This window comes from Muntiacus reevesi, chromosome 14 (genome assembly GCF_963930625.1).
Source record: "Muntiacus reevesi chromosome 14, mMunRee1.1, whole genome shotgun sequence".
Lineage (NCBI taxonomy): Eukaryota > Metazoa > Chordata > Mammalia > Artiodactyla > Cervidae > Muntiacus > Muntiacus reevesi.
The window spans coordinates 28031623-28058955 of NC_089262.1; the positions used below are offsets into that span (position 1 = coordinate 28031623).

General features: G+C 44.6%; 1 protein-coding gene across 4 annotated transcripts in view; it reads left to right on the forward strand.

The window, feature by feature from the left end:
• PDZD2 (PDZ domain containing 2) overlaps window positions 1-27333 on the forward strand; it is a 395696-nt gene that overhangs the window by 178860 nt on the left and 189503 nt on the right. The window contains exon 1 of one of the 4 annotated variants that reach the window (XM_065905526.1): window positions 9414-9546. The exons of the other annotated variants lie outside the window; for them this stretch is intronic. The gene's annotated coding sequence lies outside the window, so the exon portion shown is untranslated. Of the gene's footprint in view, window positions 1-9413; window positions 9547-27333 lie in introns of those variants that run through there. 4 annotated transcript variants of the gene reach the window in all.

Sequence of the window (27333 nt, forward strand, 5' to 3'; positions counted from 1 at the left end):
GTGCTGCTGGGTGCAGTCTGATAAGTACCCTTCAAACGTCAGCTGATGGCCTCTGGAGTGTAGATTACTATTGTCATCACTTGATAACCTGTATCAAAATATTTTAAAATATATCTCAGATGATATAAAGAATGGATAGGAATTTTCCAGGCAAGAGACAGACATCAGCAAAACTCCTGAGTGAATTCACAGGTTAGCTCTTCTTAGTTGATGTGAATTAAGCTCATGTAAATAAACCGGGAGGAACTTAAACATCAAAGATTTTTTTTTCACATTAAGGTCCATAGGAGTGGCTTGGCATCTTTTTTCCTTTGTACAGTGGGAATAATAATGGTATCTGCCATGTGGGTATGAGGGGGAGGATTAAAAGAGACTACAAAGAAAATCTTGGCATGATCCCTGGTACACAGTAAATGCCCAATAAACATTAACTACAATAGTTTTTACTGTTGTTGTTGTTAGTACTAAGATAGTAATAGTGGTTTCCCCAGAGCCTAAACCAATATCTGATTCATAGTAGGCACTCAGTAAGTGATTTTAGGAATGAATGTTTTATACTCATTCATTCAACAACTATTCTTTGGACACCTGAATGTGCCAGAAACAGTGCTAGGCTCTGGGAATAAAATGGTAAACAAGGCCACAGTCTATAAGGGTAATCAGACAAGTGAATGAGCAGTGAAGATGCTACTGAAGCTGCAAAGATGGCCTCAAGTGTATTCCAGGGGAGGGTCAGGGTGGGAACACAGCAGGTGATGTCCAGATAGATGAATAGGAATTAGTTAAAGGTGAATTCAGAAGGTGGTTAGAGTGCAAAGGACAATCCCAGCCTAGATATGTTCAGGAGCCCAAGGCAAGAAAGAACCTGTCTTGCTCTTATAGTTCCAGGCAGGTAACTTAGTTCAGGTACTTAACTTTAAAGATGACTAGAAATTCAAGTTAAGTTTTAGATTGTCTCATATACAGTCACACAAAAAATCATCATGGATTCTGACTATAAAAGATGAAGAATTCTTAAATTGTTAAGAACTTAAGAAGTAGGTGTTGCCACTCAGTCTACAGAATGGGAGACAGAAGAATCTTTTGGATTTCCGGTTTGTGTTAATGTGATTTATGCTGTATCCCAGAAGGTAGGCTTTTATTCTTGAGTTTCCAGTTCTTGCAACCAATCTTACTGAACCTGTTGAAAGTTCCAAGTAATGACCACATGTCCTTTTTGCTTCCACTGTGTTTTTCAATCCATGTTCTGAACGAAAGTTCACTGGATTGAGCTCTAGGTAGTGTGTGATTGTTGCAGGGGTGGGTGATTGACTAGGGTAGAGAGCTGAATAAATTCTTCCATGGTCTTCTGGCTGTTATACTGTATCTTTAGGGTGGAGAATAGAACTAGATGAAGGAGCATTTGTAGACTAATAGCTAAGTCACTTGGGAATCCACCAGTGAGAAGGAGCTGGCCTTTGTCTTAGTTCTCCAGCTCTCCTAGGACCAAATTTAAGATCACTTTCATTGGGCTCAGACCCCAGTATTACATTGAGTCTATTTCAGAATTCCTTTCATTGGGCATGGATATTTGAAGGTTCTGGTTCCAGGTTAATCGTGGTGGTTTAGTTGCTAAGTCGTGTCCAATTCTTGTGACCTCATGGGCTATAACCCGCCAGGCTCCTCTGTCCATGGGGATTTTCCAGGCAAGAATACAGGAATGGGTTGCCATTTCCTTCTCCAACCAGAACCTCTGCCATGAATAGACCACACTCTCAAGTGTTTTCAGTGAAGTATCTTAGAACTCCTACACTCACTTACCCAAAGGTATAATCCACAATCCAAAGGTTTACTCAACAAAGATTTACTGAATACCTCCAATAAGCACAGTACTGTGAAAAATAAGGAAAGGGAAGAGAATGGAAACCTTTATTTTTGATACATTTTTAATAGCTTGCAGCAGTGTGTCTCAGCCTTGGCACTCTTGCTACTGATATTTTGGATGGATAATCCTTTATTGTGGGGGCCTGCCCCATGCTTTGTAGGATGTTTAGCAGTACTGCTGGTCTCTATCCACTAGATGCCCACAGGGCCGCAACCCCCCCTCCCCACACACACACACACACACACAGTTGTGACTATCAAAAATATCTCCATACATTGTCAAATGTCCCTTGGGGTCAAAATAACTGGTGGTTGAAAATCACTATCTTACAACATCAGGCATCATCCCATATTGTATCCTTCATGTACATTGTCTCATTTAATCTCCCGTTTTCAGCAAGCCCTTAAACATTATAGTTTGAATATGAGAATAGGAAGTGTTACATGATTACCTAGAGTCCCATGGGTAATAACTATGAGATTTGGACTTTAGTTCTAGATCTTCCCAATTCTTCTATATTCCCAGACTGCCTTGCAACACACAGTCCTGACTCTAAGAAACTTAAGATCTATTGGATGTGCTTGGGTATTTCCATAAGATGGTACAAAAAAATCTGAATGAACTTTTTGGCCAACCCAATAGTTGGAGAGATGTATTATGAGGCAAGTCACAGTTGTGTTCATTGCAGAATAAGTGATATGAGCACGCAGGAGAGAGGTGCCTTAGGGAAGTCAAGGATCGCATCCTGCAGAGATTAGAATGCTCTTTGAATATTTATGGATAAATATTTCAATTTGGATAGTGATTTTTTTTGTTGAGCAGTGACAAGAGTTAAGATTTGGACAGGTAGCATCAGACAGCAATTAAGAGCAGGTGCTGGTTCCAGGTGGAATCTGAGTTCCAGTTCCTCTGCTTACTAGTTGTGTGACCCATGAGCTAATTAGGTAATCTTTTGGTTCAGTTTTGTTTTTGATGGGTTGATAATAATAGTACATATTCTTAAGTCCCTGGGGGGAGGGCATGGCAACCCACTTCAGTATTCTTGCTTGGACAATCCCATGGACAGAAGAACCTGAGGAGCTGTATTTCATAGGGTCACAGAGAGTCTGACACAACTGAAGTGACTTAGCACACATTCTTAAGATTATAATAAGAATTTAATGAGTGAATATGTAAAGGGCTTAGAAACAAGACCCAACATCCAGTAAGTGCTCAAAAGATGCTGACTACTTAGTATTTGATTCTGTTGGACTTCAAATAGTTTAGAATCTATATGGTAAATAATGGGAGTTTTGAATCAAGCCCTGCAAAGATGTTCCACAGGTATTGCAATCCCCCTTCCAGTGTTCATGCAAAATCATAAATTGGTTATCTTTGGGTCAGAAACCAGTGTCTGGCTCTAGAGCTGTTCCTGAAGGACCTGTTCAAATGGCTCAAAATCTTTGTGGGGCCTTTGGGGTTGAAGCATCTAAGACATCTTTCCAACATCTTTCATTCAAAAGGAAAAAAGGCAGCTTGAGCATCTGTTCAGACATTCATTCACTCATCCATCCATTCAGTCATCATTTACTGAGTACCTTTTTTATTCTAGGCATCATGTTTCTATTAACTACATCTGGAATGCCAGTAAGTCACCCCTCTGCCCATGTGTTGGCTGAAAGTTTATTGGATAGAATTGTCACTGTTTAGTTTTAAGACGATTCAAAGCTATTTCTGTGGCTTGTGTTAAAATCCTGAGGTTTCTTCTTGTGCTCCACTTGGTACCACTGCTGGGCTTTTTATTTTATGGAGATCTGATGGCTCTGGATGTGGTTGGGGATCTTCTCCTGGGAATTTCCTCTTCCTTCCCCTCTCCAGCTTTTTATAACTACATAAGGTTTGGATCTGTTCACAAACACTTGGGTAATTATGCCCCTCTCTGTTTATAAACTCAGGATAAATTGTCCTAATGGGAAAATATCTGTCCTTTGCCGTAATTTGGATCAAGGCTTTTAATTTTTTGTTTGTGTGTGGTTCGTTTGCCTTTCTAAAAATCATTTTGATGTCTGTTTCACTTATGAATCATCTATTGCTGATATACAATAGCACTCAGTAAACCCCACTAAAAATCTATTCTTGATCTAAAAGCATTTGATGCTGGGAAAATGTAACTCATATATACCTTTCTCATGGATACTGAATTAAAGGAAACAGTTGGATTTTAAGACTCTTAGGGAACATCTGATAAGAGGCCCATAGAAATGACCCACCAGAGCCTTGTTCACCAGTATGCTGGAAAAACACAATTCAGCTCAATTTGCTTTAAAGCATCAAAGTCATGATGCATTTGTATTCATTCATTTAACAGTCATGAGACACCTACTATGAGCAAAATTAGACTATAGATGAATAGGTGTTTCTTATTAATAAAATATAGATAGATTTTGATTAGATTTTTAGCTTTGTGGGAGACAGCAAAGCATATTTCTGATTAGAAGGCAAAGTCAGCCCTTCCTCTATGCTGGGAAAAAAAACAACTATATTTCCCAGGCTATGTAAATGTGTGGAAGACTTGGTTTTTAATCAGTTTGCACCAACAAGAATAAATGCTTTCTTTTGCAATGTTTCCTCCCTCCCAAGAGCTAAAACTAATCAAGGAGAGGCAGTAGTGTAGTGGTTAAACACACCCTTTTGAGTCAGATTAAATAGGTTTGAATGGGGACTCCAACATTTACCAGCTGTGTTACTTAACCTCATTGTGTTACTTAACTGTGTTACTTAACTCAGTTTCCTTGTGTTAGAATAAGGCTAATAATTATATCTACTTCACAGGGATACTGAAAAAATTAATGAGATAGGCAACCTACATAAAGTAGCCAGCACAATGCCCAACATAATTGTAGGAAGAGTTTAATTCATAGCTATTATTATCATTGTCATCATCAACTAATATTTGTGTGCTCATTAAACAAAAGGAAATGCTGTCCTGGGGCTTCCCTGGTGACTCAGTGGTAAAGAATGCACCTGTTAATGCAGGAGACTCGGGTTCGATCCCTCAAGTGGGGAAGATCCTCTGGAGAAGGAAATGGCAACCCGCTCCAGTATTCTTGCCTGGAGAATCCCATGGACAGAGGAGCCTGGTGGGCTACAGTCCATGCGGGTTGCAAAGAGTCAGATATGACTTAGTGACTAAGCAAAAACAATGATATCCTATACATAGAAACAATATAGAGGATTGCATCTATAAAATATGCTTACCAGTGTCAGAAGTTGAGCGTATTTTTAGAGATACCCACCCAATAAACCGGAAAGGATAACCTGGGCTCATCTGGGATTTGAATCCGGGGCCTCTCGCACCCAAAGTGAGAATCATACCCTTAGACCAACGAGCCACCCCTCAACATACAGAAAGCTAAGATCATGGCATCTGGTCCCATCATTTCATGGCAAATAGATGGGGAAACAATGGAAACAGTGACAGACTTTTTTTGAGCTCCAAAATCACTGCAGATGGTGACTGCCACCATGAAATTAAAAGACACTTGCTCCTTGGAAGAAAAGTTATGACCAACCTACACAGCATATAAAAAGAAGAGATATTATTTTGCCAACAAAGGTCCATCTAGTCAAAGCTATGGTTTTTCCAGTAGTCATATATGGATGGGAGAGTTGGACTATAAAGAAAGCTGAGTGCGAAAGAATTGATGCTTTTGAACTGTGGTGTTGGAGAAGACTCTTGAGAGTCCCATGGACTGCAAGGAAATCCAACCAATCCATCCCAAAGGAAATCAGTCCTGAATATTCATTGGAAGTACTGATACTGAAGCTGAAACTCCAATGCTTTGGCCACCTGATACGAAGAACTGACTCACTAGAAAATACCCTGATGCTGGGAAAGACTGAAAGCGGGAGGAGAAGGGGATGACAGAGGATGAGATGGTTGGATGGCATTACCGTAGGCTCTGGGAGTTGGTGATGGACAGGGAGGCCTGGCGTGCTGCAGTCCATGGGGTTGCAAAGAGTCGGACATGACTGAGCAACTGAACTGAACTGACCCAATAAACAAAGGTCTGATGAGATGTGAGAATATGTTTGAAGACAGACTTGTAGTCTCACAGCACCCTGTTTCTGACTTAGGGAACATGGATCTTAGGACCACTGCCCCCCCCCCCCCCACATTAACGGGGTGATGAGGACTACTGCAGCCCTAGAAGGAAAGGAAAGGAGTTCTCCAGCCTGGCTTCTGCCTAAACATGGAAGCCTATCTATCTCTAGGATGGAGCCTGAGAGGTGAAGACTGCACAGTGATGTCAATGTCAAGTCAGTTACCATTAGCATCAAGCATGTCCTCTTTGAGTCTGACCCACATTTTAATGTTGCATTTTGAGTCTTACCTCTTCTGTAGAGATGAACAACAGCTGGTCAGTGTCCTCTTTATAATAACCTTTCAAATGGGAGGGGAAGACTGTTAAGTTTGCCTTTAGTCACTTTTTCACTCTAGACTAAACAACTCCAAATCCTTTAACCTTCCCTCATAGGTTCTATTTTTCTCTCTCTTTAATCATTTTGGTTTTCCTCTGGACCCTTTCCAGTGTCTCCACTTTGCCCTTAAAATAAGGGGCCTCAGACTGGATCTACCATCCTATTAAGGGTCTGTCTGCTGCCAAATTCTTCATCATTGGGGAGGGAGACATGGGGATATACTTTCCTTTCATGTCAGACTCCCACCAAGCGAATTCACCCCGCTGTTGTATTGCTTATTTCTTATCAGTACAACACACAGATTCCTTTTAAATAACATGATCTGCTGTGATCCTCACATCTTTGTCAGTTTTTCTCCAATCTAGATATTAAGCCCCTTTTATGCCTGTCATTTGATCATCACCCTCAGGATACTACTTTTGTAATCAGCCGTCACACTGAACTTGAAACTTTATCATGAAACATTTCCTTCATGTGTTGAAGCCAATTTGGATTCTCCTAGCATATCAGTAATTCCCACTGCAATTAATATTATTTGTAGACTCTGGGTGTGCTCAAAGCAATTTTAAGTATTATTTAAACCAGAGCTAGGGTAAAATTGGAGGCCATGTTTTAAGCACCCTTTTGTTTTCTGAGCCATTGATCTCTTTTCCAGTCTGCAGTAAAACCCGGTGAGGAAAAGACAGACCAGATCGTATCTTTCTGGCTTGCTGATGAGAATGTCATATGCATTCAAAAGCTTTCCTGAAATTAAGATATTGTACAGATGTGGTCAAATTTTAATTCTCAGCACATACACACCCTAAACTGAGCTTAGGCACAGAGTTGGTGGGGGAGGAGGGAATATTTATTTGCATTATGCTTAAAATCATGGATTTCCTTTAAACAGCATTGATTTGCACATCATAAATTACATACCAGATGGAAGGAGTAGAGAGAGTTAGAAGAAAACTGGAAGTGGAGAAAGCAATCAGAAGGAAGAAAGGGAGCCCTTCTGAAATTATTATTAGAAGATTATTCAATTTGAACCTAATTCCCATAAAATTTATCAGATATGGAGATGCCACATAAAAGTATGCTAATGAATCCACCAAGAATACCACCTCCTGGCAGAAGAGAGGGAAAAGGGAAGTGGGGAGGAGCTAACATTCACTGGAATCCTTAGAATATATTGCAAGGCAGTCACTTTCTGTTAGAGACTTTTGATACACTTGGCTTTACCTAAAATCGTCAGCCTAACTTGCTTTGACCCAGGAATTGCAATACTTTGAGGACTGGCTTGCGAAAGCTTGTTCTTGCTGGGCTCATGTACTGTTTTCTTAACCTCCATTGTCATTGCTGGCTGCAATGCCCATCCCTCCTTGAGATATACTTTATCCTGGGGTCTTGTTTCCTTCCAGTATTTCCAAAGGAGGCCTGTCTCTGGGTTTGCTGTTGTGCCAACCTGAAGGAAGCAACTGGGACTGGTGATTATGGACTGGTGATTATGATCAGTACTTACCATGTGCTCTGTGGGCTGCTTCCAAGAGTAGGCAGATGTCCAGGAGAGCCTGGACATGGGTTGGCCCCTCCCAGGCACTCATTACCCTTTCCAGTGGCAATAATGATAGTGAGAACTGAAGCTTTCTTTTGCCTGCTCTTTTTTAATTAATTGCTTTGAATTCTACCAGATTTGTCCATTGAAGAACTGTGGGACACCCAGGAAGCGAACCACAGCTTAGAGACACAGGGGTGGGGAGCAGGACTAGGGGCAAGATTCTGGCATGAACTCCATGGGGTGGGGTGGAGTGTGTGTGCCTGTGTGGCACGCAGCTTCAGGCTGTAGGGAGATTTGTGCCTTTCCACCACAGGAGGTCCCCAGATCTGTCGTTCCCCCTGGGAGCTCCAGCCTGGATCCCTTCCGAAGCCAGGTGAAAACGTGTTTTGAGCAGAAGTTCCTTGATGGTTTGAGGTTTGGCACAGCGATGCTTTTCCTTTTCAACAAGTGTTCCAAGTGGGAAAAAGGAATAGAACACAATTGAAGTTTTGAAAAGCAACCTCTTCATGCAATGAAATGTGGGGCGACCCCACCCCCCCTCCGCAGGCCCCCACCCTTGCTCTAAGAAAAGCAAACACTCTTTTCCTGTCTTATTTGTATTCCCATTAATTTAAGACAGGAAGCCCTCAGTGGGTGTGATGTAAACAATTCAGCCTCGTGGGTCGGGCTTCCTCATCAGTTTGCAGCTGGAGAGATGTCTGCGCGGCCCGAGCCCATTCATGCCTCTCCGGGGGATGGCTCTTAGACTGAACCCCGCAGAAGACGGGAGGGGCGCGGGAGCCCGAAAAGGTATAAAGGAAATGCCTCAGTCGTGCAGTCACCGGCGATTGTAACTCATCAGTGGTAAATTTGGTTTCTCCAGCAGAAAGAATCTCACTGCAGCTTTCTGGAAAGTTGCCTGCTAGCTTGCCCAGTGCGATGGTTGTGATTCTGGTGTGGGGCTCCCCCTCACTCCACCCCACCCCCAGTGAGGACCCATGCTGCCGCCGATTATGAAACGGAGCGGTTATGAAATGAATTGATGTCGGGGAGCTGGAGCTCCTCGCGGCGGCTGGAGGGAGAACTTTTGACCGGGCGAGGGTTATCTGGGTGGGGCTTTCTTCTTCTCAGACCTGCTCCCAGTTACCGCTGGAAGCTCCGGAGCAAGTTGACATAAACAAAAGGTGTCCGCATCAGAAACCCCAAACTCGCCGAAATCTCCCCGGGGCGGTTTCCTTTTCCGACTGCGGAGGGGGTGGGGGTGGGGGTGGGGGGAGTGACCGGGGAAGGGGTTCTGGAATGCCGTGGAGTTTTGACAAGTGAGCCAGGGGAGTGTCCAGGCGAGCCGGGATTCCATTACAGTCCTTTTCAAAACCTCCCCAGCCGGGCTGGCGGCGGGGGAGTCCTCCCGCAGACCTGCCGCGCTCGGAGCGGGGCGCTCGGGGCTCCCCGCGGCAAGCGTGCTCCGGAAGGGCCGTCGGGGGGCGCGCCGGGGGCCGGCTTCCCGGGCGGGGCGCGCGCGCTGAGCGGCCCCGCCCCGCCCCGCCCGCGCCCAGCAGGTGATTAGGATCCGGCTCGGCCCCGGGGCGTGCGAGCCCCGCCCGGGAGCCAGGATTACCCGGGGCCGGCTGCTCCCGACCGAACCTCCGCCGAAGACGTCGAGAGGAGACCCCCCCGCCCCCCGAAGGTGACTTCAGAACTGGAGGTAGGAATCTGCTTTGGCAGACAAAAACCTCAGGTCCGTCCCCCATCCGATCCGGCTCTGGGGTGCCGACTGAGGCTGCCTGCGGGGGTGTGGAAACTGAGCCCCAGCCTTCTCGGAGAAACGCCCGCCGCCGCCGAACGCCCGCGGCGCTCATCTCGCAGACCCCTGGGGTGTCTTGTTTTTCATTCGGGGGATTTGCGTGTTTACGGATGGTTTATGCGTCTTGGGAGGAGTACCGAAGAGGTACTGGTTTGTCAATTACTAGACGGAAGGAGGCGCCCTGAGTGTGTGTATATGTGTGTGTGTGAGCGGCGGAGTGGAGGGGAAAGAGGGACAAGTCCGGGGGTCTCCAGAGCCAGGGTCCTGACAGTCAGGCGGAAAAGCAGTGCTGTTGAAGTCCAGGAAGCGGGAGAGGGTGTCCAGCAACCGGGCATCTGTTAACGCTGCCCTCGTCCCACTGCCGCTCGCTACGGCCAGCAGGGAATGAGTCTGGGTACAGCATAGCTGCCGCTCCTGCCGGCAGAAACTATTTATGATCCCCCAAGTGCTTGTAATCGCCTTTGGGGATAGATCTTCGCCCTGAACTACTAATCAGCCTGCTTGGACAACTCCCCCACCCCTAATTCACAAAATGTTTTCATTGTCGCATCCACAAATCAAAGGTTTTAAAGATGAGGGCTTTGGGGAAAGAGAATGACATTTTCTGTCGTGTTGCAACTCTCTTGTAAGCAGTTTGTAAACACTAGGAGTGAAATTAAGTCAAATTTTGTCTGATGAGATGGGGTTGGTAAAGAGGAGGGAACTACAGCTGTCACCCTGGGAACCACTTCTGGGAGAATAGATTTCTGTGAATGTAAATAGTAAATGCTTTTCATAAAAATAGGTCAGGCTGAGTTATATATCGTGAGGGGGATGGTGTAAACTCTAACAGAGAAGTATCTTTAAATACACATAAAATACAGTACTTTGAGCCTTTAGCCTTTGCATTCCTATACTGGAGGAGCATGGTAAGCTACAGTCCACGAGGTCGCAGAGTCAGACACGACTGAGCGATTTTACTCACTCACTCACTCACTGTTTTGCAACTGTATGTTACTTTGCAAATGAATTGAAAAGGTACAAGGGGATCTGTGTTTGTGCTTATTCACTCAGTCGTGTCCGACTCTTTTCGACCCCATGGACTGTAACCCACCAGGCTCCTCTGTCCATAGAATTTTCCAGGCAGGAATACTGGAGCAGGTTGCCATTTCCTACTCCAGGGGATCTTCCTGACCCAGGGATCGAACCCGTGTCTCCTACATTGGCAGGTGGATTCTTTACCCTGAGCCACATGGAAAGACCCACAAGGGATTTTCCATACCACCATATCCTAATCTGGTGGTTAATCTCACTAACCTGTAGAAGGCCACAGCACTCTTCTTTTACTGAGGTGTTAACAAATTTAACAAGCCCACCTACAGTTAATTGCTTTCAGGGCTGCTGGTCAAACCCATTGTCCCTCCTGTACTGCCTCTGGGACCTAGAGGTAGGTGGGCTTTAGGAAACCAGGCCTGTGCCAGGCTCTAAAAAAAAAAAGAGTCCTCAGAGAGTGCTACACAGAGAAGAAACAGAAATAGGATGTACCAGGTAAAGTGATGGGGAAACCAGTGTGGACCCAGGGTTTCAGGCTTGCCCATGCCCTTTCAGCCTTGATCTCTGTGAGCTGGTGCAGCTGAGCGTAATTGTCTGCGGAGATAGAGTCAACCTCTTCTAACCCATGGGGGAAGGAAGACAGCCTGCCTGGAGAGCAGCAGGGTGTCCCCAAACCGCCTTTCTGCTTGCCTTTATTCTGTAAGTTGCCCAACCACACGCTTGGCACACACGCCTCCCTTTAATCCCCTATCCCTGCTAATCTCAGTAACTCAGGCAGGTTACACTCAGGAATTGTTTCTTTGACGGGGAAGAGTGACCCCATTCCTGCCTGTTTCCTGGGCCATCAAGTTCTTGTCTCGCCTACTTTGCCAAGTGCTCAGCCTTTGCTGCCTTTAGCATCAACTCTTCTTTCTCTGTCTCTTAAGAGGTTTCACCAAATACCTTTGCTGCTTAGAGAAGCAGGTTCTCCTGATCTCTGCCTGGGTTTTCATTCTGGAATCTGATTCATTGCCTGAGCTTCCCTTCTTTCCTTATCAAAGCTATTCATAGACATAATTGTAAAGTCATGTATTTCTAGAAGGCTTGTACATAGAAACAGCAGTTATTTGACCCACCCCTCACCAACCTCAGCTTCTGTGCCCCAGAGACAAGAGCTTCAACTTTGCCCATGTTTCTAAATAGCAGGCGTGTCCTGTTCCACCTGGTTCATCCCTCTGGCTCAGCCTTCTGGTCTCCTTCACTCTGGAGTTGCTGCCAGGGCCAGAGGCACAGCTGTCATCCTGGAATTCCTTATCACAGCAGGGATTCATTTTGCTCTTCATGTGACACCTCTTGTTTTTTTAGACCCATGTCTTCTTCGCTTCTGCTGTCTTGTTCGTAACATCTTCTAGTAGTTCTGAGAAAGACTGCCTGGGAAGTAAGTTTTTTGAGATCTTCAAAGTTAGATTAATAGGGGTGTGAACTCTGTGTTGGAAGTCTGTTCCTGAATTTGGAAAGCTTTGTTCTTCCAGGTTCAGTATTGCCATTGAGATGTCTGTCATTCTAACTCCTGATGCTTTGAATATAATCATTTCCCCTTCTCTGAAAGATTTTCTTGTCTTTGTGATGTCCTTTCTGTCTGTAATGAAATCTCATTCAGTACACCTTGCTGTGTCTTTTTTTTTTTTTTCCATCAATTTACTTGGCTTTCAGTGGACCTTTTCAATCTGAAAATCATGTCCTTGAGTTCTGAACTATTTTATGGAATATTTAAAAAAGTGATTTCTCTCCTCTTCTGGAACACATATTAAGTTGAAATGGGGGCCTCATACATTGAATCTCTAATTTTCTTACTTTTCCCCTATGTTTTCTCCTTTTTTAAAAAAGTTTTACTTCCTGGGATATTTCCTCATTTTATCTTCCAACCCATGTATTGAATTTCCATGTCTGTCATCAAATTTCTTATTTCCAAGAGCTTTTTAAAAATCTCCGAAATTTTCTTTTTATAACCTCCTGTTCTCGTTTCATAGATGAAAAGCTTTTCAACCCTCAACTCTCATCAAGGATCACCGTGGCAGTTTCTTTGAAGTGTCCCTCCACTCCCTGTGCTGTTTGTTTTCCTCTGATTTCCTCTTAGTTTTTGTTTTGAAATCTTTTGCATGTTAAAGGCTTTGCTCAAATGTCTGAAGATCCTGGAACTGACTGCTGAGAAGTTAACTGGAAGGTCTGCACACCTGGATGGAGCTGACACCCAGGATCAGTTCCACCTTTGCAAGAAGGAACACCTAGTACAGTGTTTTAGAACCTGGAACAATTCCTGGCATGCAGTAAACTTTCCATTTAAGTTGCCCAAGTGTTTGAATGATGTTGGATCTTGCTAGGGGTCAGGTAGTAGTGATTACAAAGAGCACCCCGGTTGAGTCACATGTGCGGCCAGCTGTAGGATTATCCTGCTCAGGGATTTTATTGGAGGATTCCCACCTGTGGGTGGGAGGTCTTTCTCTCAGAGGAAGCTGAAGAGAAATCCCAATGCCGAAGGGGGATTGGTGGCTGCTGCATTCTATGAGCCAGACTCAGATGGAGACCAGGAAGCCAGCATTTGGTATGGAACCTTCTCCCATTTCCCTGTTTCTAAGCGCGCTCCTTCTCAGCTACATTGAAGTGTCTCTGAGTCCACTGTCACTCTGATTCAGCAGAGGAAATAGGTTGCAGAATGCAGGCAGTCACTTTGGAGCCAGGACTGAGAGGGGAGACCCAGGGTCTGACAGCTTCTGGCACAGACTCACAGCCAGCTCTCCTGCTTTGGGGCCCCTGACCCCCTCAGTGCCTGGTGTCCCAAATTCCAGAGACCCTGGAGCTCTGCTTCCAGGCTTCCCATCCTGCTGCCTTAGGTTTCAGCTTTCTTCCCTCTGCTAAGTCAGTTACCAGGGGTTAGACCACTTTAAAACCAGCTTCCCAAATTTTGTTGCATTGTTTCTTCTTTTTATCTTTAAGAGTTTAGTGAACCTGTCCTGCCCCGCCCAGTGTAAAAAACTTTTCTCTCATTTCAGTCCATCACGGCTTACTGGCAAGTGACTCTCCCTTCTCTCAATTCTTCTGTTTTTACACTCCTCTGCTGCGGGTGCCCCCTTGGGACAGAATACTAATAGGCCACGCTGTACTGTCATCTCAGCAGTGATCATTAAAGATGTCCAGGCCCTGGATAGAGTGGTTCTTGGGCATTTATACCAGTTATGTTAGCATCTTCTCCATCAGGTCAGTGATTCTTCTTCTCGGTATGTGTGGAGTGTCAGGCAGAAGCATTTCTGAATGGGTTTGAAGCTGTGGCTTACCAGAGTTCTATCTGTGAGAATAACCGTAGAGCATGCTAACTCCTGAAATACATTCATGTTCATTTCTCCCTTTGGTCCTGGCCAGAAGCCTGTCGCAGGCTCAGTGGTCACGTGGACCTGGTGGCATCTGTTATGTGAGATGATTCGTTCACTTCATTTGTGGTACCTCCATCCCACACCCCAAGGATGTGTACAGGAAAGAGTATGTGATCCAGGTCTGGGCAATGAGATGTGAAGGATTGTCACTTGTGGAGCTTCTTGGGGGAGGTGTGCTCCTTACCAAAAAAAAAAAAAAAAAAAAAAGACACACAAAACAAATGAACCTTTTGCTTTCTTGGCACGTTGCTGTCTAGAACTACTGTAGACATCTTGCCAACAGCCTTAGAGAGCAGATCCCTGAGTGTCCTCAAGGCGCACCGTTATTTCTCCATTCTTCCCATCCTGTGAGATGATGAATTTCCTCCTTGTCCAAGCCGTTTGGAATCGGGGTTTGGTATCAGATCCCTGAGTGTCCTCAAGGTGCACCACCGTTATTTCTCCATGCTTCCCATCCTGTGAGATGATGAATTTCCTCCTTGTTCAAGCCGTTTGGAATCGGGGTTTGGTATCATTTGCTGCCAAGCTGATACAGGTGGATATTGATCTACACGCCCTCTCATTTCCAAAAGGAGTTAAGCACACCCTGGGCTCACCTTACGGAAGATCTGAGCTGCCTGATTCCTCATTCTGATTCCAGCGAGGATTCTTCTCTACTCTGGTGATTTCCAGGCAGATGAAAGTAATTTTATTCTCTCTTCCAACTTCAAAGGAAAGAATAACCAATGAGACAGTTGGAGGGGAAAAGAGGATTCCTTTGCTTTGGAGATTGCTCGCCAGTCCCAACCAGAGAACTTCTTGGGGCTGTCCAGAAATGAAGACTGTTCTTAAAATGGCGAGGTCACGAGGACACCCCACGTACTGCAGCCTGTGACAAGCCAAGCGCTTGTTACCACTCACCACTACAGTGGGTGGGACTGGCAGGCCTGTTTGCACACTTGGTATCATTTCCTCTGTCTTCCACCCTTTGTCTTTTATGCATCCCAGACTTAGGGAAGCTTGTAAGATGAAATAAACTCCGGAAGTGCTCAGTGGAATGCAGGAAAAAGTCGATGGACTGTTCCAGTTTTCTCCAGTCTGACTCAAGTGCAAAGACGCTCTTCTCTTTTTCTGAGCTGGAGGCCCTCCTGATCTCTTCCATTCCCAGTTCAACATTAGCCCGAAGGGAAGGCTTTGATTGCCCTTAGTATTATACCATCATGTTCCTGTTTGTATCTGCATCCCTAACCAAACCAAGACTGTAAGGATGGGCACTTCATAGTGTGCCAGGCACTATTACAAGCTTTACACTATGAACTTAACCTCACAATGATCCTATGGAGAGGGTACCATTATTATTCCTGTTTTACAGTGGAGATGACGTGAGGCACACGGTATTTTAGGGAAATTGCTCAAGGTTGTCCAGCTTTTCAGGAGTGAAGCAGAGATTCAGACATTGGCAGTCTGGTTCTGTGCTATATAACATGTATGCTTCATGCTATATAATTCATCATTACAGCCGGAACACCCTTACACCATCTGTAGTATACAATAGGGATTCAGCTGTTACTGTGAGTGAATAAATGCAAGGATTTTTCATGTCATTACTGACTCATTAATTTTAACAGCAGCATATTTCCCTATCAAGTTAAAGCACCATGATTTGTGTAACTTGTTTCCCCAGGATTGGACATGTGAGTAGTATGGTCTAGGATATCTGAGACTGAGTTTGTCCTGAGAAGTCTCAGACATGCGGTCCCTAATCGGGAAGTGACCATGAGACATCTTTTAACCCTTCTCTTCCTCTGTCGTCCCTTCACACATGACTTTCCCCTCTGCCACCCTGAGGAGCAGTCCCGATCCTCACAGCGCCAGGTTCCCGTTACCATCACTGGAACTCTGCACAAAAGCAGATGGCGTTACAGAGACTTCAGTACTCCACACTTCCAGAACTTTCTCCGAGGGTCTCTGGTAAAGGCTAAGTATTAGTTGGCAGAGAGTTGAAGTTTGAACTGTGGATCTCTGAAATGGCGCCTGCCAAGTGCCGTTTTCCAGGTGGTTTCTTATAACATGTCATTTTTCGCTTTTGAATCCAGAGATAATGTATCCGACTCTTTCATTTGTTTTTTAAGACTTTTGGCTGACCTCTGGGATTCTTGTTTTAATTGCCAACTGATAGAAAATATAAATGGAAAAATGTGTTCGTGTGCAAACTTGGGAGTTTATCTTTGGAAATAGGGGGTGGGTGAGGGTAGAGGGTTAAGGAAGAATGTAGACAATTTTGTCTGGTCAGTGGATGCCTTTACTTCCTTGTTAGACCCAAAGTAAACAAACACATCACATGTCAATATGAGCATTTGTAGAAACTATTTGCAATTTAAAAAGTTTGTATACATTTACCTGAGATTTGTTAGAAGACTTTGTTTAGATTAGGGGACTGCCCTGGGGGTCTAGTGGTTGAGACTTGGCACTGCCAATGCAGGGGGTGCAGGTTTGATCCCTGGTCAGGGAACTAAGATTGCACATGCCATGTGGCATGGCTAAAAAAGATTTAAAAAATTAATTTAAAAAATTAGATTAATCCTATGATGAGATCCTTTGGTAGGATAAATCTTTTTTTTTCCTGGACTTTTTTCTTTTTCTTACGTTAGAGATGTATTTGGGACAAGTGGTGGCTCAGATGGTAAAGAATCCGACTGCAATGCAGGAGACCCAGGTTTGATCCCTAGGTCGGGAAGATCCTCTGAAGAAGGGCATGGCAACCCTCTCCAGTATTCTTGCCTGGAGAATCCCCATAGACAGAGGAGCCTGCAGGCTACAGCCCATGGGGTCGCACAGAGTCGGACACGACTGAGCGACTAACATGTTCACTTTCACTTTTAATACATCTCCAGTGTCTGTGCATGTGGGCATATGTGTGTGTGCATGTTCTCCTTCCTCCCTCAGTTCATTTTCTGCCTTCCTTTGGACCAAGAGTCCAGAACTACAATATCTAGGCTCCATTATCCTGTTTCTGGTTGGGTTCAGCCAACAGGTACAGGCAGGGGATGAAAAGGCAGGAGGAAAGAGTGTTGGGGTATTTATCCTCCTCACTGCTCTCCCCTCAGCCTTGTCAAGGTCCTGACAATGCTTATTTCTTCTGAACTCTTATGGATAGCTTGCTCTCATGATTCCAGCTCACACTATTTCCTCGCCTTGCCCCTCAGACACAGGGATCAGGCCTGTAGGGATCATAGTTTCCCAGCTGTTGCCAGCTTCCAGGTGCTTCACCCTCCTGCAAATATTCCCTGTATATAACTTTCTTGAGTTCAACCCTTTTGAGTGTCTCTTCGGTTTTCTGCTGGGAACCCTGACTGACATCATCCATATGTCCGCCTCTTTCTCATATAAAATCATGATTGTCATTTCTGGCTCTAAAATACCAGTTGCACTTACTTGAGCACATCTGAATTTGAATCATATCCTGTCCTGTTCAAGAGTTGTCATCTTATTCTTGTGTCTCTTCTGTCTTTTCTATTAGATCGTGAGGGACAGGGAACTAGGTTATCCTGCCTTCTCCCTTCTAATGTCTAGTACATATAGTGGTAACAACAGTTGGCAACTCTTGAAGTAAGATAATAACATACATACAGGTGTGCATGTAGGTATGTAGTATATTTGTGTGCATCTGTTTGCTAACTTGTGTTCGACTCTTTGCGGTCCTAGAGACTGCAAAGCTACTAGGCTCTTCTATCCATGAGATTTTCCATGCAAGAATACTGGAGTGGGTTGCCATTTCCCAGTTCAGAGGATCTTCCTGACCCAGGGATCAAACCTGTGTCTCTTACTCCTGCATTGTCAGTCAGGTTCTTTACCACTGGCGCGACCTGGGAAGCCCCATGTGGTATATATGTTGGTATAATATATCTGTGACTGGTATTTTTTTTTTAATACCCTTTAGGTTTATCTTGATTAGCACTGGTTCATTTTTTTATGAAGTGAACAACGACCAGGTACCAATAGGCAACTCATTATGCTAGGTATCAGCATTAATACATTTTCAGAGTTCATAATGTTTCTCAAAGTGGGGGGTTCATCAAGAGCTGAAATTAACAGAATTTTCAAACCAAAAGGAATCTCGGAGTATATCTTACTCAGTTTCATCCTTTTTAGGTGAAGCTCAGGCTGAGTGGTTCAGTGCTTTGTTCTAGAGCACAGATGGAATGGACAGTGCCAGAACTTGGTACTCTTGACTCTCTTCTCAGGGTTTCGTTCAACCAGCCCTCTCCAGGTCAGTCTGCCTGGTCACTCATAGGTGCTCTCTGGTAAAACTAACCTCCACGAGGTGCCCCTTAGAAAGCCTCTCTGCTGTCCCTTATTGCTTCCCTATGTGTTGCAAATGCAAACCAGATAGTCACGCTCTGAGCTCATAAAAGGGCCTAATCGGATGCAGACGGTGGATTCTAACCCAGGCTCCAACCTTGGCCCCACGTGTAGACAGCTGGGGGAATACATGGGCCAACGCACAGCCACTCTTGGCCATCTCCCTTCACCAACTTTAAGCTTTGGAGCAGCATTGTATGCGGGCGTACGTCGTGCTGGGGTTGGGTTGGGTTTGGCGAGTGAGTTATAAGTTTTGTGGTTATTGGAGCCAGAGTCCCAGGCCTTGTCCGTGGGAGATGAGATCTCCAAGTAAGGCTCAGCTGCTTACAGAGGGCGTTTGCTGACGGGCGCTGCTCCTGTAATGATGGCCCTTCGTGAGTCCATTTAGCACAAGGACCAGAGTATAAGCTGTTCCCTGTAAAATCAAAAACCTTTGGTTCCACTAAATCACACCTTAAAGTTGGTTTAGGATGGGTTAGAAGAACCCTTTCTTTCATAAACAGAAACAAAGTAGATTGGTCTAGGTCTGCATGTGATAAGATGAATGTCAGTAATTAGTGTTTCTTTCTCTGTGTGTTACATTTTCTCCCATATGCAAATCAGCTGGAGGCTGATAAATTGCTATACCTCACCTGTAAGACTTAGGTTCAGGAAGATGAGGAATGGAGATGCAGGGGATGGTGCCTTTATTGAGTGCCTGCTGTTTGTCAGGCTTTGTACTAGCAGCTTTGACAAAAAAGGTTTCACTTCCAGAAAGCTGTGTCATGCTCATTTTGTAGATTTGAAAGCTAAGGCTCACAGCTCAGTGACGTACCCAGAAGTACATAGGTAGGATGAGGTGTTATATCACCTCCTCAGTTCTGACTCTACAAATACACCTTGTCAGAGGAGTGCCATTCTAAACCCAGCTGGCCCGCATTCTTGCTAAATGACTCTAGGGAGCATTAGTTTCTCTGCCTTAGTTTTCTCAACTGTAAAGTGGGGATAGCGAATGTTGATCCCTCCTAGGTTGGTGATAACGATGGAGGTAATGCACAGGAAGAGTTCATCTCCATGGTGGGCATGTGAAAGCCCTTTATACAGTTAGCTCCTAGGCCCCTGGAGCTGGATTTGCTGCTTCTCATTTCAGGATGTGCTTTGTCAACTGTTATCTCTCAACTTCCCTGAGTCGTTTCCTCAGTTATAAATCTAGGCTTGGGTTAAAGGTCAGTTTTCTGAGTTGAGAAAAACTGAGGAGAAGGAGACAAATCCCTGTCTTTCTTGTTACAAACTATTGAAAGTGCTGAGTCTGTTTTGTTGTCATTGTTGACTCGTTTTCAACTCTTTTTGACCCCATGGGCCGCAGCATACCTGGTATTGTTCAGTTGCTCATTCATTTCCGACTCTTTGTGATCCTATGGACTGCAGCACGCCAGGCTTCTCTGTCCTTCACCATCTCCCCGAGTTTGCTCAAACTCATGTCCATTGAGTCAGTTATGCATTCCAACCATCTCGTCCTCTGTCACCCACTTTTCCTTTTGCCCCCAGCGTTTCCCAGCATCAGGGCCTTTTCAGGTGAGCTGGCTCTTCGAATCAGGTGGCCAGAGTGTTGGAACTTCAGTCCTTCCAGTGTATTACTTTGGGATAAACCTGTCCAAGTCTACTGGAGAGAATCTAGGCTTGGTCAGCTGCCCTGGAGGTAGCTTTTCTGAATCAGCCAAATTCCAGCAACGCTCTCTCCAGCTAACCCTGAGTTCCTACCCCCAGGGTTTGCTCTTTCGTTACTCTGTCCTCCTCCTAAAGAAAAGCTCTGTTGCTCTGAACACCTCTTCACTTCTGGGTCACCAACAGTGTGTGTGTGTGTGGGTGGGGGGGACCACCAGCTGGGTGTCCTCCAGTTCAATGCCGTCCTCATGCCGTCTCCCGGGAGGTGGCGTCAGATCTCACAAGTTAAGGGCTCAGGCCACTAAGACTGTCCCCCGCCCCCACTACCCCCGCTTCAGATGCCAGTCAGAAGTCCAAGTTTCACCTGCGTTTCTGACGGACTGTAAATAGGTTTCCACAGCCACTCCTGTTAACGAATAGGGTTAATCAATCAGGTTTAATTTGCTAGTGCATCTCATGGAGCTCAAGAAACAGTTTACTTACTGGATTACTGGCTTGTTATAAAAAGGACACAACATGGGGATATGCATAGTGTGCATGCAAGATTTGGGGAAATGGCATGGCGTCTCCAGGTGTTCAGCAACCCTGAAGCTCTGTGAACCCATCCACTTGGGTTTTTGGGGGGAGGCTTCATTACATAGGCACGATTGATGAAATCATTGACCTTTGATGATTGAACTCAGTTTCTAATGCCTCTCCCTTCCTCAGAGGTCAAGGGCTGGGGTGGGGAGGACAATTCCAACCTTTTAATCATCACACGCCCCCACCCCTGCAACCAACATCCATCCTTAAGGACTTTCCAGAAGTCACCACATTATCATCAACTCAGATGTGATTGAAAGGGACTTGCGATGAGCTTCCCTGCTGACCCGGTGGTTAAGAATCCTCCTGTCAATAAAGGAGACATGGGTTTGATCACTGATCTGGGAAGATTCCATAAGCTACAGGGTAACTAAGCCTGTAGGTCACTAAGCCCAGACTCCGCAACAAGAGAAGCCATCGCAATGAGGAGCCCATGGCCCACATCTAGAGAGCCGCCTCTGCTTGCTGCAACTAGAGGAAAGCCCACACACCTGCAAACATGCAGCACAGCCAAAAATAAATAAATAATAAAAATTTTTAAAAAGGAAGAGACTTGTTAAAAAGATACGCATTTTACTTTGATTGCTCTGAAGCTATTTCCAGGGCTGAATAGAACATTTAAGATTCCCCTATGACTCTCATGTAGGAAATTTCAAGGGTTTTAGGAGTGCTCTGCCAGGAACAGTGGGCAAAGACTAAATATTTTTTACTCTTAAGTCACAGTATCACACTGTCAGTATAGATTTATCATTGTCATCCTCTTTCCTCTTCTTTCACCCATCCTCTTTGAACTGAAATTTGTGGGTTGCACCAACACCTTGTACAGGTTACAGCATTGCCCCTTGTTCCTTCCACTCCAGTCACTGAAATAAGTAACCTGTAGCGGCCGACTTATGGTCCCAAGGTATTTAGGCCTTTCTTCAGAATGTTCTAGAAAATTCTCTGTCTTACATGCAAGCTTCTCTGGCTCCCTTTGCCTTTGGCAGTGCTGGAGCTGAGCTTAGCTTAGTGTCTTGCTGCTGGGGCCCCTAAGGGTCTCACCTGCTTCAAAAGCTTCAGGTGGCGTCTGAGAGGAGTCCTGACCACACAGCTGCCCAGGCATGGTCCGGCTGCAGATTACTCTCCTGCCACACTTTTTTTTTTTTTAATGTTTGTTTTATTTATTTATTTGGTTATCCTGGATCTTAGTTGTGGTACGAGGGATCTTTAGTGGCGACATGCATGCTTAGTCTGTCAGTCGTGTCCAACTCTTTGCAACCCCATAGATTTAGCCTGCCAGGCTCCTCTGTGCATGGGATTTCCCAGCTAGAATACTGGAGTGGGTTGCCATTTCCTCCTCCAGGCGATCTTCCCGACCCAGGGGTCGAACCTGCATCTCCTGTGTCTCTGGCACTGCAGGTGTATTCTTTACCCACTGAGCCATCAGAGGAGCCCACAGCGGCATGAGAACTCTTATTTGTGGCATGTGGAGTCTAATTCCCTCATCAGGGATTGAACCTGGGCCCCTTGCATTGGGAGCGTGGAGTCTTAGCCACTGGACCACTAGAGAAGTCCCTCTCTTGCCACTCTTAAAGGCTTCACAATGCAACTGCAAAAATTATTTTTAAAAGAAATAATAGAACAGAAAAACAGTGGCCTCCCAGCCTGGCTCGCGTGGCAGGACCCTTCTGTCCTGCGGAATAGACACATGTTTCTGGGTCTTCTCGATTCACCCTTGTGGATTCCCCTGCAGTCCCCAGCTTTACCTGAGAAAGCCCAGCTGTAACTCTGTACCTTGCTACCATGGCTGCTCTGCTGAGGAAGAAAGGCAGGTGGGGGGCAGGGAGGGAAATGAAGCTATAGGATTTACCTCATTGAGCCCAAGTCAAATATAAAGCATGGTCCCTGCATCCCCCGCCCCAAAAGAAAAGCTTATCATCAGAAATGAGGAAATTTATATTTAAGTCTTATATTTATATCTTTACAACTTCTCTCATGCTCATTAAAAGATCTCACAATTATTTTATTTTGAACATCAAAATGTTATTTAGGGAACACACATTAGCCTCAAATGACCTTCATCAGAGCTGATTTTGGATGCTTTGTAGAGGTCAACCAAGGAAATCATATTTTAAAGAAAGGTTAAAAAAAACTCGAGTAATATTCCTGGGCATCTGACCTCACAGTAACAAGTGTTGGATTTCTTTGTAAACAAGACTTTTAAAGATCATTTAAAAATGGAACAAGTCAAGACGTTATCCAAATAACTGACATGAAAGTGAAGGGGATATGGTTTGGAAAACTCAAAAAAGTAGCTGTAATCACAGGCTTGGGTGTAAAAAGGCCACTGAAGATTGAATAAATGTTTTTGTGATGTGTGAGTGTCAGAAGTGGGAAGAAACCAAAAATATTTCTAAATTAGTATTAGCTTTTGCTGTTTGCTGGAAGGGCTGATGCTGAAGCTGAAACTCCAATACTTTGGCCACCTCATGCGAAGAGTTGACTCATTGGAAAAGACCCTGATGCTGGGAGGGATTGGGGGCAGGAGGAGAAGGGGACGACAGAGGATGAGATGGCTGGATGGCATCACCGACTCGATGGACTTGAGTTTGGGTAAGCTCCGGGAGTTAGTGGTGGATAGGGAGGCCTGGCGTGCTGTGATTCATGGGGTTGCAAAGAGTCGGTACACAATTGACTGACTGAGCTGAACTATGCTGTTTACATAGTGTTTGAATATGTGGTTTTCTTGCACATATAAGTATGTGTATTGCTGTATTAATATCTTACATTGCTTTTGCAAATGTTTTAAACATTACTTTTTAGTATGTTAGATGTAATTTTGCATCTAATGATTTAAAGTCTATCATTTACATTTATCTAACCAAAAATCTAGCATTATCTAACCCTTCAGTTTTTTTAGCTCTCTTCTGATTGGGACAGTGGTGTGTGCATGCTAAGTCACTTCAGTCATGTCCAACTCTTTGCGACCCTATGGACTGTAGCCTGCCAGGCATTTCTGTTCATGGAGTTCTCCAAGCAAGAATACCGGAGTGGGTTGCCGTACCCTCCTCCAGGGGATCTTCCCGACTTAGGGATGGAACCCATGTCTTCTGTCTGCTGCACTGGCTGGCGAGTTCTTTACTAGTACCACCTGGGACAGTAGGGGATTGCTTCTATTTGGGCTCGCCTCATGATTCCACTGAGATGGCTTTGTTCTCTAACTCCATAGGATATGCAAATTGACGTGAAGAAGTTTTTTTTAATAATGTATATTGTTGTCACCCTGAATTATTGCTTCAGTAAGTCCATTCTTGTTTCTTACTTGAACTTTCTTGGTTTGCAGGTACCAAACCAAAAATAAATAAAATGATCAGAAACACAGAACACTAAATGGCTCAAGTGTATTTTATCTAAAATCAGTAAGATATCTAAACTGAGCAAAGGGGTATATTTAGGGGTTCTTAGAGCCTTATATCTGGACTTGCTGGTGGCTCAGCAGTAGAGAATCTGCCTGCCAATGCAGGAGACATGGGTTCAATCCATAGGCTGGGAAGATCCCCTGGAGAAGGAAATGGCAGCCCATTCCAGTGTTCTTGCCTGGGAAATCCCATGGACAGAGGAGCCTCATGGAGTATAGACTATGGGGTCTCAAAAGAGTCGGAAAAAACTTAGCAACTAAACAACAATAGCAACGTGCCCTTACATCCAGGCATACATGGTGTCTGAGTAGATTATGAGGAGTGTGGACTGTGTATGAAGCTAGAGCACTTGACCCTGTTGATCACGGTGTGAGCAGAGGTCCATCCATGGAGAAGCAGCCTGCAGAGAGCTGTCAGTCTTGGGCAGTCTGTCAACTTGCGTTTTTGGTGAAACAAATAAGGAGAATTCTCAGGAAATACCACAAGTACGGGAAGGCTAGATCTCACTCCTCTGACCCCTCTTCTTCCTCCATGTAAGAGTGTGGACATGTATCCTCCCCAGGAGTATCTGGCCAACAAGTAATCACAGGCCAGTGGGGATGTTTCAACTCTGGAAAACCACAGCTCCAGCAAGAAGCCATCTTACTGAAGACCTTTATCTTCTTGTGAGATCTATTTTCCTGGAAAACATACCCAAGATGTATTTAATCCCAAGGTGTCCATCTGAACTGGCCTGTCATTGTTCCCTGTCACCCCTAAAGCATGACATTCTACCCTTTTTAATGTTACAGAAACTGTGGACCATTTCAGTTCAGAAACCATTTTGTTGTTCTTTATTGCTCAGTCATGTCTGACTCTTTGTGATCACATGGACTGCAGCACACCTGGATACATGACCGTCTTCAACTCCCAGAGCTTGCTCAAACTCATGTCCATTGAGTCAGTGATGCCATCCAACCATCTCATCCTCTGTTGTTCCCTCTCCTCCTGCCTTCAATCTTTCCCAGCATCAGGGTCTTTTCCAGTGAGCCAGCTCTTCGCATCAGGTGGCCACAGTACTGGAGCTTCAGCTTTAGCACCAGTCCTTCCAATGAATATTCAGGGTTGATTTCTTTTAGAACTTACTGGTTGGATCTCCTTGCAGTCCAAGGGACTCTCAAGAGTCTTCTCCAACACCACAGTTCAAAAGCATCAATTCTTTGGCATGCAGCCTTCTTTCTGGTCCAACTCTCATTCTGTATAAGACATGTCATGAGAAACCATGGCTGCCCCCAAAACTTTCAGTGTTGGTATTAGTCAGCATTCTCCAGAGAACCAGAGTACAGAGGAAATACATATGTTCAGAGAGAGGAAGAGAAGGATTTGGTGCATGTACTTGTGGGAGTTGGCAAGTCAAAACCCTGGAAGATGAGCCAGCAGGCTGCATGTTTAGGCAGAATTTGTGCCTCGGTCTTGAGGACAGTCGTCTTCTGGGAAACCTCAGCCTCTTTTACTGCCTTCAACTGACTGGATGGCCAGTCTCCATCCCATTATGAGTAATCTTCATGAGAAGTCTGCTGATTTAAATATTTAAATGTAATTCAAATTTTAGGTGTGGTTTAGTATTTAATCACACCTAAAAATACCCTTACAGCAACATCTAGTGTTTGACCAAACATCTGGGCAACATAGCCCAGCCAAGTCGACCCATAAAATTAAGCATCACAGTTGGGATTGATAACTGGATTTCTTTGTCTGCCCTATTTTTATTCTATATTTTGAAGAATAAGACTATAGATAATCAAGAAACTACTTTGCGTTGATATGTTAACAAAGAAGATCTGGATTATTTGAGAGTTCTTCCTTAAAGACTTTATCTTGTCACTTTCTGTATCTTTAATCCAGCAAAAACATCCGTATTCCCATCACTAAGATTTAATTGCCATAGTGTTTTGCCATATTTGCTTTAAAAAAAAATGCTTATTTATTTGTTGGCTGTGCTGGGTCTTTGCCGCCACACTCGGGTTTTCTCTAGTTGGAGAGAGTAGGGGTCGCTCTCTAGTTGTGGTGCATGGGCTTCTCATATAAGTGGTTTCTCTTGCTGTGGAGCTCAGGCTGTTGGGCATGCAGGCTTCAATAGTTGTGGTACATGGTCCCAGCCGCTTCATGACATACGGGATCCTCCCAGACCAGGGGTTGAACCAGTGTCCCCTCCACTGCAAGGCAGAGTCTTAACCACTGGACCACCCGGGAAGTGCTGGGAAGCCCCTGCCATATTTGCTTTTAAGGATTTTTCTTAGACAAAAAATTAGTCGTAACTTAAATTCCCCCCCACCTTGTATTTCAGTGCATCTCCTTCCAGGCTAGCTTTTAGATTTTTAAATACTATATTTATAGATACACCCATGCATCTTTATGTGTATTTTAATTGACGTAAGTGGTATCATATTGCGTCTTGCTTTTTGTACTCTCTGTTTTTTTTCTTTTTGAGATCTGGCTGTGTTAATGCTTCCCTGATAGCTCAGTTGGTAAAGAATCTGCCTGCAATGCAGGAGACCCCAGTTCGATTCCTGGGTCAGGAAAATCCACTGGAAAAGAGATAGGCTACCCACTCTGGTATTCTTGGGCTTCTTTTGTGGCTCAGCTGGTAAAGAATCCACCTGCAATGCAGGAGATCTGAGTTCAGTCTGTGTTAATGGAGTCATATCTTTCAACTGACTTTCCTGTTTTAAGACAATTCTCTGCCTCCCCTATATTTCTTTCCAGTAATTTGCATACTTAGGTTTATTTTTCTGGCTTTCATGTGGAAAATATATACTTTGATCTTTACCTCACTCTAAAGAGAAAAACAAATTGAAAATGGGTTAAAAATAAATTTCAAATGGATTGCAGATTTCAAATGGATTACAGTGATTAGCTTGCTCTTACCCTATGTATGTCATACAGTCCTTAAAAATATGTACACTGGTCTCAGGACTCTCTATTCCATTCTGATCATGTGTCTATTCCTGCATCAATACCACACTGTCTCAATTACTGTAGTTTTCTAATATGTTTTAATATCTGATATTATGGTTCACCCACTTTGTTTTTTTTCGAAGTTCTTATTCTTATGCATGCGTGCTAAGTCTGAGTCGTATCTGACTCTGCAACCCTGTGGACTGTAGCCTGCCAGGCTCTACTGTCCATGGGGATTCTCCAAGCAAGAATACTGGAGTGGGTTGCCATGCCCTTCTCCAGGGGAATCTTCCCGACCCAGGGATCGAAGCCATGTCTCTTACCTCTCCCGTATTAGCAAGCGGGTT